Source organism: Ranitomeya imitator, chromosome 5 (genome assembly GCF_032444005.1).
Source record: "Ranitomeya imitator isolate aRanImi1 chromosome 5, aRanImi1.pri, whole genome shotgun sequence".
Taxonomy (NCBI): Eukaryota; Metazoa; Chordata; class Amphibia; order Anura; family Dendrobatidae; genus Ranitomeya; species Ranitomeya imitator.
In genome coordinates, this window is record NC_091286.1 from 429,837,045 (window position 1) to 429,845,848 (window position 8,804).

General features: G+C 40.4%; 1 long non-coding RNA gene across 1 annotated transcript; it reads left to right on the forward strand.

The window, feature by feature from the left end:
• Positions 1–301: 301 nt before the first annotated feature.
• Positions 302–1,148, forward strand: LOC138680792 (uncharacterized). The gene is made up of 2 exons (XR_011321773.1): positions 302–428; positions 814–1,148. It is a non-coding gene; the product is annotated as an uncharacterized lncRNA (long non-coding RNA).
• The last annotated feature ends 7,656 nt before the right edge of the window (positions 1,149–8,804 follow it).

An 8,804-nucleotide genomic window follows, 5' to 3' on the forward strand; every position in this document is an offset into this window, starting at 1 on the left:
CTATTTATCAATGTATCTGACTACTTTTGGTCAGAAAAGATTTACACATACCAACATTTTCAAGTTGCGATACAGCCGACGGATTCGCTTCCAGTATAGCTATGCGCAATTTATTTCACTGGTTTTTATTTACCCTGCTGTTCATATAGATCTAGTTCCATTCAGTTGTCAACATTTCATATTGTAAATCATGATTTTCTGATTTTACATGTGTTTGCTGGTTGTACAGTATTACACTGTGCAATGCTGTCCTAAGCAGAATTCACCTAAAGTGTTGTACTGTGAGCTTTTTCCTGCTGCAGGGTGGTGTCTGCTCTGATCTTATCTGTAGACAGATAACATAGCAGTGTAGAGTTTCAGTTCAGCTGGAGACAACACAGAGTGAGCAGAGGTTCAGACGTCAGAGCTCTGAAGTCCCATTTTTACAGGTATGTTACAGATAAATTATTCTTTTATTCTAAAATTATTCAATATTCTCACTGCTGTGATAAAATGGATGATAGGGGGTTAGCATTAGGGTTGTGTAGACTCAATGTCTGCTTATGAGTACATATTCTCACTGCTGTGATAGAATGGATGATAGGGGGTTAGCATTAGGGTTGTGTAGACTCAATGTCTGCTTATGAGTACATATTCTCACTGCTGTGATAGAATGAGTGCATGCCTCATTTTTGTTTGCGACGCTCCAGCACCATAATCACAGGGCATATCTCAATGTGTGACGGGACGTTATTGTGTGTATTGTTGCGAAATTGTTTTGATTTTTTTTTTCATTCATTGTTTATGGATATATTTTATTTTTTCATTCAACAGTGATGCCTTACAGCATGAGAAGAAGACACTTCACCCAAGCTGAATTGGAGGAGTTTATAAACGACTCCGATACAGACGAGGATGTTAGGTCCGGTCAAAAATGACCGGGAACAGTATAAGTGTATAAAAAACAACGTTTTTTGCCATTTTATAGAGAAAAAAGCTTTTTTTTTTTTTTTTGCCTTTGAAAAAAGTATATCTACATAATGTTTGATATTATTACTTATAGTTAACATTTAGATCAAGATTTTTTTTTATCTGCAAAAATAATCAATTTTTACAAAAATCGAAAAAATACCATGTTCCCTTTTGGATATAAAAAAAATATAAAACAAGCTTTGTATTTATTTTTTTTTCTGGTATTTGAACTACCATCTTCACAAGCAATATAATAGTGCAAAAACTGTTTAAAAAAACCACTTAGATTAGCTAAAAATGATTATTTTATAAGGACGGTCAAAAATGACCGGGAACAGTACAAGTGTATGTGAAATCTAAACAGAACAGCAGGGTTAAGGGTACAGAGTGAAGAGAAGGTCCAGAATGGAAATGGGGCAGCATAAGGGGGACAATTAAGATCTGTACAGTGTGACAATTTTAGCTAATAAGGGCAGACAGTGTGACGGTTTTAGCTTGTAAAAGTGGACAGCCAGAATCAGATCGTTTTGTTGCCCCGCATTGAAGACAAGAGCTCAACTCACAAAATTATTTGGAAAAAATCTAAAAACATTTTTTCTTTTGGGATACTTTTGGGAGCGCTAAGAAGCTGGCAACTTCCTTCTAGTCCAGAAAAAAACAACTACAACTGTTTCATAACCATGATAACCTACAGTGTCAGTACAAACAAAAAGGAAAAAATGAGATTACTGTCACAAGATAAAACCAAAATATTATTTTATTAGAAAACAAATTGATCAAGAAATATGCAGTGAGTCTGGAAAAAAGGAGAACGGAGGTGCATAATACATAAAAATGTATAGAAAAAGTGTAAAATACAGAAGAGTGGCTGCTGTATAGATGGCATGCATGCGTGCCTCATTATTGCAATATATAGTAGGTACCTATAGTATTGTTGCTTATATGTAATGCAATTATGTAATAAATGTAAGTATGATACACACAAATAAATAACCAACATAGTTCAAAGCATGGAATGTGTTCATCTCGGTACAAGTAAGTGAAGTGCTAATGTAAATAAATCCTGGTTATGGTATAACTAGATGGTGGCCCGATTCGAACACATCGGGTATTCTAGAATATGCATGCCCACGTAGTATATTGCACAGCCCACATAGTATATTGCCCAGCCACGTAGTATATTGCCCAACCACATAGTATATTGCCCAGTCACATAGTATATTGCCCAGTGTAGTATATTGCCCAGCCACGTGGTATATTGCCCAGCCATGTAGTATATTGCCCAGTGACGTAGTATACAGCACAGAGCCACATAGTATATTGCCCAGCTACGTATGTCACAGGTTAAAAAATAAAAAATAAACATATACTCACCTTCCGAGGGAGCCCTTGTAGTCATGTCACCTGTGTGCGGTGCACTCGGCAGCTTCCGGTCCCAGGGTTGGTAGCGCAGGACCCGTAATGACGTCGCGGTCACATGACCGTGACGTCATGGCAGGTCCTTGTCGCATACCATCCTTGCCACTGGAACCTGCCGCTTGCATGGATCATTAACCGGAGCGTCGCGAGGAGCGGGAAAGGTGGAGGAAGGTGAGTATATAATGATTTTTTATTTTTTTTATTATTTTTAACATTAGATCCTTTTACTATTGATGCTGCATAGGCAGCATCAATAGTAAAAACTTGGTCACACAGGGTTAATAGCGGCGGTAACGGAGTGAGTTACCCGCGGCATAACGCGGTCCGTTACCGCTGGCATTAACCCTGTGTGAGCGGTGACGGCGGGGAGTATGGAACATTTTCTACTTAAATGGAAAACTTGCCCTTAATCGACATGCTCCATGCACATACATTGACTTCTGCGTCTAAATATCTGAGTCCTCTTGATTAGATGGCAGGCGTCCCAGAGTGTTGAGTAATCTACATTAAATAAACAAAAATGTCTTCACTATGTAAGACACTGTACTAAATGAAGAAAATAGGTTCCATGGACAAAATCGTTGTTGGTGGTAAAGATAAAATAATATAAATTTGACTCCATGTTTGTTTATTTTTTCTACCAATCAGTTAGGACATTTAACCCCTTTACCCCCGAGGGTGGTTTGCACGTTAATGACCTGGCCAAATTGTACAATTCTGACCACTGTCCCTTTATGAGGTTATAACTCTGGAACGCTTCAACAGATCCCAGTGATTCTGACATTGTTTTCTCATGACATATTGTACTTCATCTTAGTGGTAAAATTTCTATGATATTACCTGCGTTTATATGTGAAAAAAAATTTAAATTTGGCGAAAATTTTGAATATTTAGCAATTTTCCAACTTTTATTTTTAGGCCCTTAAATCACAGAGATATGTCACACAAAATACTTAAAAAGTAACATTTCCCATATGTCTACTTTACATCAGCACAATTTTGGAACCAAATTTTTTTTTAAGGCGTTATAAGGGTTAAAATTTGACCAGCAATTTCTCATTTTTACAACACCATTTTCTTTTAGGGACTACATCACATTTGAAGTCACTTTGAGAGGTCTATAAGATAGAAAACACCCAAGTGTGACACCATTCTGAAAACTCCACCCCTCAAGGTGCTCAAAACCACATTCAAGAAGTGTATTAACACTTCAGGTATTTCGCGGGAATTTTTGGAATGTTTAAAAAAAAATGAACATTGACCTTTTTTCACAAAAAAATTAATTTAGCTCCAATTTGTTTTATTTTATCAAGGGTAACAGGAGAAATTGGACCACAAAAGTTGTTGTACAATTTGTTCTGAGTATGTTGATACCCCATATGTGGGGGTCAACCACTGTTTGGGCGCATGGCAGAGCTCAGAAGGAAAGAAGCGCCATTTGACTTTTCAAAGCAAAATTGACTGGAATTGACATGGGACGCCATGTCGCATTTGGAGAGCCCCTGATGTGAATGAACATTGAAACCCCCCACAAGAGACACCATTTTGGAAAGTAGACATACCCTAAGGAACTTATCTAGATGTGTGGTGAGCATTTTGACCCACCAAGTGCTTCACAGAAGTTTATAACGTAGAGCCGTAAAAATAAAAAATATTTTTTCACAAAAATGATCTTTCTGCCCTCAATTTTTTATTTTCCCAAGGGTATCAGGAGAAATTGGACACCAAAATTTATTGTCCAATTTGTCCTGAGTACGCTGATACCCCATATGTGGGGGGGGGGACCACTGTTTGGGCGCATGGCAGAGCTTGGAAGGGAAGGAGTGCCGTTTGGAATGCAGACTTAGATGGAATGGTCTGCAGGCGTCAAGTTGCATTTGTAGAGCACCTGATGTACAATACAGACTAAAAGTTTGGACACACCTCATTTAAAGATTTTTCTGCATTTTCATGACTATGAAAATTGTACATTCACACTGAAGGTATCAAAACTATGAATGAACACATGTTTAATTATATACTTAACAAAAAAGTGTGAAACAACTGAAATTATGTCTTACTAGATGGTGGCCCGATTCTAACGCATCGGGTATTCTAGAATATGCATGTCCCCGTAGTATATTGCCCAGCCACGTACTATATTGGCCAGCCACGTACTATATTGGCCAGCCACGTAGTATATTGCCCAGTCACGTAGTTTATTGCCCAGCCACGTAGTATATTGCCCAGTCACGTAGTATATTGCCCAGTCACATAGTATATTGCCCAGCCACGTAGTATATTGCCCAGCCACGTAGTATATTGCCCAGCCACGCAGTATATTGCCCAGTCACGTAGTATATTGCCCAGTCACGTAGTATATTGCCCAGCCACGTAGTATATTGCCCAGTCACGCAGTATATTGCCCAGTCATGTAGTATACTGCCCAGTCATGTAGTATATTGCCCAGTCACGTAGTATATTGCCCAGTCACATAGTATATTGCCCAGCCACGTAGTATATTGCCCAGTCACGTAGTATATTGCCCAGTCACGTAGTATATTGCACAGCGACGTAGAATACAGCACAGAGCCACGTAGTATATTGCCCAGTCACGTAGTATATTGCCCAGTCACGTAGTATATTGCACAGCGACGTAGAATACAGCACAGAGCCACATAGTATATTGCCCAGTCACGTAGTATATTGCCCAGCGACGTAGTATATTTCCCAGCCATGTAGTATATTGCACAGCGACGTAGTATACAGCACAGAGCCACATAGTATACAGCACAGAGCCACATAGTATATTGCCCAGTCACGTATTATAAAGCACAGAGCCACGTAGTATATTGCCCAGCTACGTAGTATATTGCCCAGCCACGTATGTAACAGGTTAAAAAATAAAAAAAACATGTACTCACCTTCCGAAGAGCCCGTTGTAGTTCCGGCGCTTGTGTGCGGTGCGCCCGGCAGCTTCCGATCCCAGGATTGGTATGAGCATAGGACCTTCCATGACGTCGCGGTCACATGACCGTGACGTCGCGGTCACATGACCGTGACGTCATGGAAGGTCCTTCTCCCATATCATCTTTGGAAGTGGAACCTTCCGCTTGCAGTGCCGAGGAGAGAACGCGACAGCGGAGGGTGAGTATAACGTTTTATTTTTTTATTATTATTATTTTTAACATTAGATGGTTTTACTATTGATGCTGCATACGCAGCATCAATAGTAAAAAGTTGGTTACACAGGGCCACGACCAATCAGCAACTTGGATTCCATGACAGACAGGGCTGCGACCAATAAATATCTGTGACAGAAAGACAGAAGGACAGATGGAAGTGACCCTTAGACAATTATATAGTAGATATTCTAGGTTCTTCAAAGTAGCCACCTTTTGCTTTGATGACTGCTTTGCACACTCTTGGCATTCTCTTGATGAGCTTCAAGAGGTAGTCTCCGGGAATGGTTTTCAATTCACAGGTGTGCCCTGTCAGGTTTAATAAGTGGGATTTCTTGCCTTATAAATGGGGTTGGGACCATCAGTTGTGTTGTGCAGAAGTCTGGTGGATACAAAGATGATAGTCCTACTGAATAGACTGTTAGAATTTGTATTATGGCAAAAAGCAGCTAAGTAAAGAAAAATGAGTGGCCATCATTACTTTAAGAAATGAAGGTCAGTCAGTCCGAAAAATTGGCCAGACTTTGAAAGTGTCCGCAAATGCAGTGGCAAAAACCATCAAGTGCTAGAAAGAAACTGGCTCACATTAGGACTGCCCCAGGAAAGGAAGACCAAGAGTCACCTCTGCTTCTGAGGATAAGTTTATCTGAGTCACCAGCCTCAGAAATCGCAGGTTAACAGCAGCTCAGATTGGAGACCAGGTCAATGCCACACAGAGTTCTAGCAGCAGACACATCTCTACAACAACTGTTAAGAGGAGACTTTGTGCAGCAGGCCTTCATGGTAAAATAGCTGCTAGGAAACCACTGCTAAGGACAGGCAACAAGCAGAAGAGACTTGTTTGGGCTAAGGAATACAAGGAATGGGCATTAGACCAGTGGAAATCTGTGCTTTGGTCTAATGAGTTTAAATTTGAGATTCTTGGTTCCAACCACTAGGGTTGAGCGAAACGGGTCGTTCATTTTCAAAAGTCGCCGACTTTTGGCAAAGTCGGGTTTCATGAAACCCGATCCGACCCCTGTGCGGGGTCGGCCATGCGGTACGCGACTTTCGCGCCAAAGTCGCGTTTCAATGACGCGAAAAGCGCCATTTCTCAGCCAATGAAGGTAAACGCAGAGTGTGGGCAGTGTGATGACATAGGTCCTGGTCCCCACCATCTTAGAGAAGGGCATTGCAGTGATTGGCTTGCTGTCTGCGGCGTCACAGGGGCTATAAAGGGGAGTTCCCGCCGACCGCCATGTTACTGCTGCTGATCTGAGCTTAGGGAGAGGTTGCTGCCGCTTCGTCAGAAGCAGGGATAGCGTTAGGCAGGGTCCATTAACCACCAAACCGCTTGTGCTGTAGCGATTTCCACTGCCCAACACCACCTTCGGTGTGCAGGGACAGTGGAAGCTACATTTTTTTTTTTTTTCCCCCTCAGCGCTGTAGCTCATTGGGCTGCCCTAGAAGGCTCCCTGATAGCTGCATTGCTTTGTGTACGCCGCTGTGCAAACCAACTGCTTTTTTCAAAGCACAAATCCTCTTGTTCCTTCCTTTCTGCACAGCTATCTTTTTGGTTTGTACACACTTTTTATTTAATTTGTGCATCAGTCCACTCCTTATTGCTGCCTGCCATACCTGGCTGAGATTACTGCAGGGAGATAGTAATTGAAGGACACTCCCTGTTTTTTTTTTTTTTTTTGTGGGAGATTAAGATTGACATTTCTGCTAGAGTGCCATCCCTGTCTGTGTCATCTCTCACTCAGTGGGCCATAGAAAGCCTATTTATTTTTTTGCTTGATTTGGGTTATAAAATCTACCTGAAAAAATCACTACATCAATCAGTGGGAGAAAAATATTGGCCTCAGGGCTTGTGTGCCACTCCTGACTCCTGTGTGCATCATCACTCACTCAGTGGGCCATAGAAAGCCCATTTTTTTTTTTTTTTTTGCTTTATTTGGGTTCTAAATTCTACCTGAAAAAATCAATAAATCAATCAGTGGGAGATTAATATTGGCCTTTGGGCTTGTGTGCCAGTCCTAAGCGTGCCATCTCTCTCTCTCAGATAGTGGGCCATAGAAAGCCTATTTATTTTATTTTTTTTTATTGGGTTTATAAATTTTCCCTGGAAAAAAAAAAAAAAGTGGGAGATTAATATTGGCCTCTGGGCTTGTGTGCCAGTCCTGAGCGTGCCATCTCTCTCACAAATAGTGGGCCATAGAAAGCCTATTTATTTATTTATTTTTGGTTTTATAAATTCTCCCTTAAAAAAAAAGGGTGATTAATATTGGCCTTTGGGCTTGTGTGCCAGTCCTAAGCGTGCCATCTCTCTCTGTCTCTCAGATAGTGGGCCATAGAAAGCCTATTTATTATTTTTTTTATTGGGTTTATAAATTTTCCCTGGAACAAAAAAAAAAAGTGGGAGATAAATATTGGCCTCTGGGCTTGTGTGCCACTCCTGACTCCTGTGTGCGTCATCTCTCACTCAGTGGGCCATAGAAAGCCTTTTTTTGTTTTATTTGTTTTCTAAATTCTCCCTGAAAAAATCATTTTATTTTATTTGGTTTCTAAATTCTTCCTGAAAAAATCATTTTATTCTATTTTTTTTTCCTAAAGTCTCCCTGAAAAAAAAAAAAACAAACAAATCAGTGGGAGATTAATATTGCCCTTTCTGCTTGTGTGCCAGTCTTGACTCCTGGGTGTGCCATCTCTCTCTCTCTCTCCAATTGTGGGCCATAGAAAGCCTATTATTTTTTTTAGCTTGATTTGGGTTCCAAAATCTACCTGAAAAAATCACTACATCAATCAGTGGGAGATAAATATTGGCCTCTGGGCTTGTGTGCCACTCCTGACTCCTGTGTGCGTCATCTCTCACTCAGTGGGCCATAGAAAGCCTTTTTTTGTTTTATTTGTTTTCTAAATTCTCCCTGAAAAAATCATTTTATTTTATTTGGTTTCTAAATTCTTCCTGAAAAAATCATTTTATTCTATTTTTTTTTTCCTAAAGTCTCTCTGAAAAAACAAAAACAAAAAACAAATCAGTGGGAGATTAATATTGCCCTTTCTGCTTGTGTGCCAGTCTTGACTCCTGGGTGTGCCATCTCTCTCTCTCTCTCCAATTGTGGGCCATAGAAAGCCTATTATTTTTTTTAGCTTGATTTGGGTTCCAAAATCTACCTGAAAAAATCACTACATCAATCAGTGGGAGATAAATATTGGCCTCTGGGCTTGTGTGCCACTCCTGACTCCTGTGTGCGTCATCTCTCACTCAGTGGGCCATAGAAAGCCTTTTTT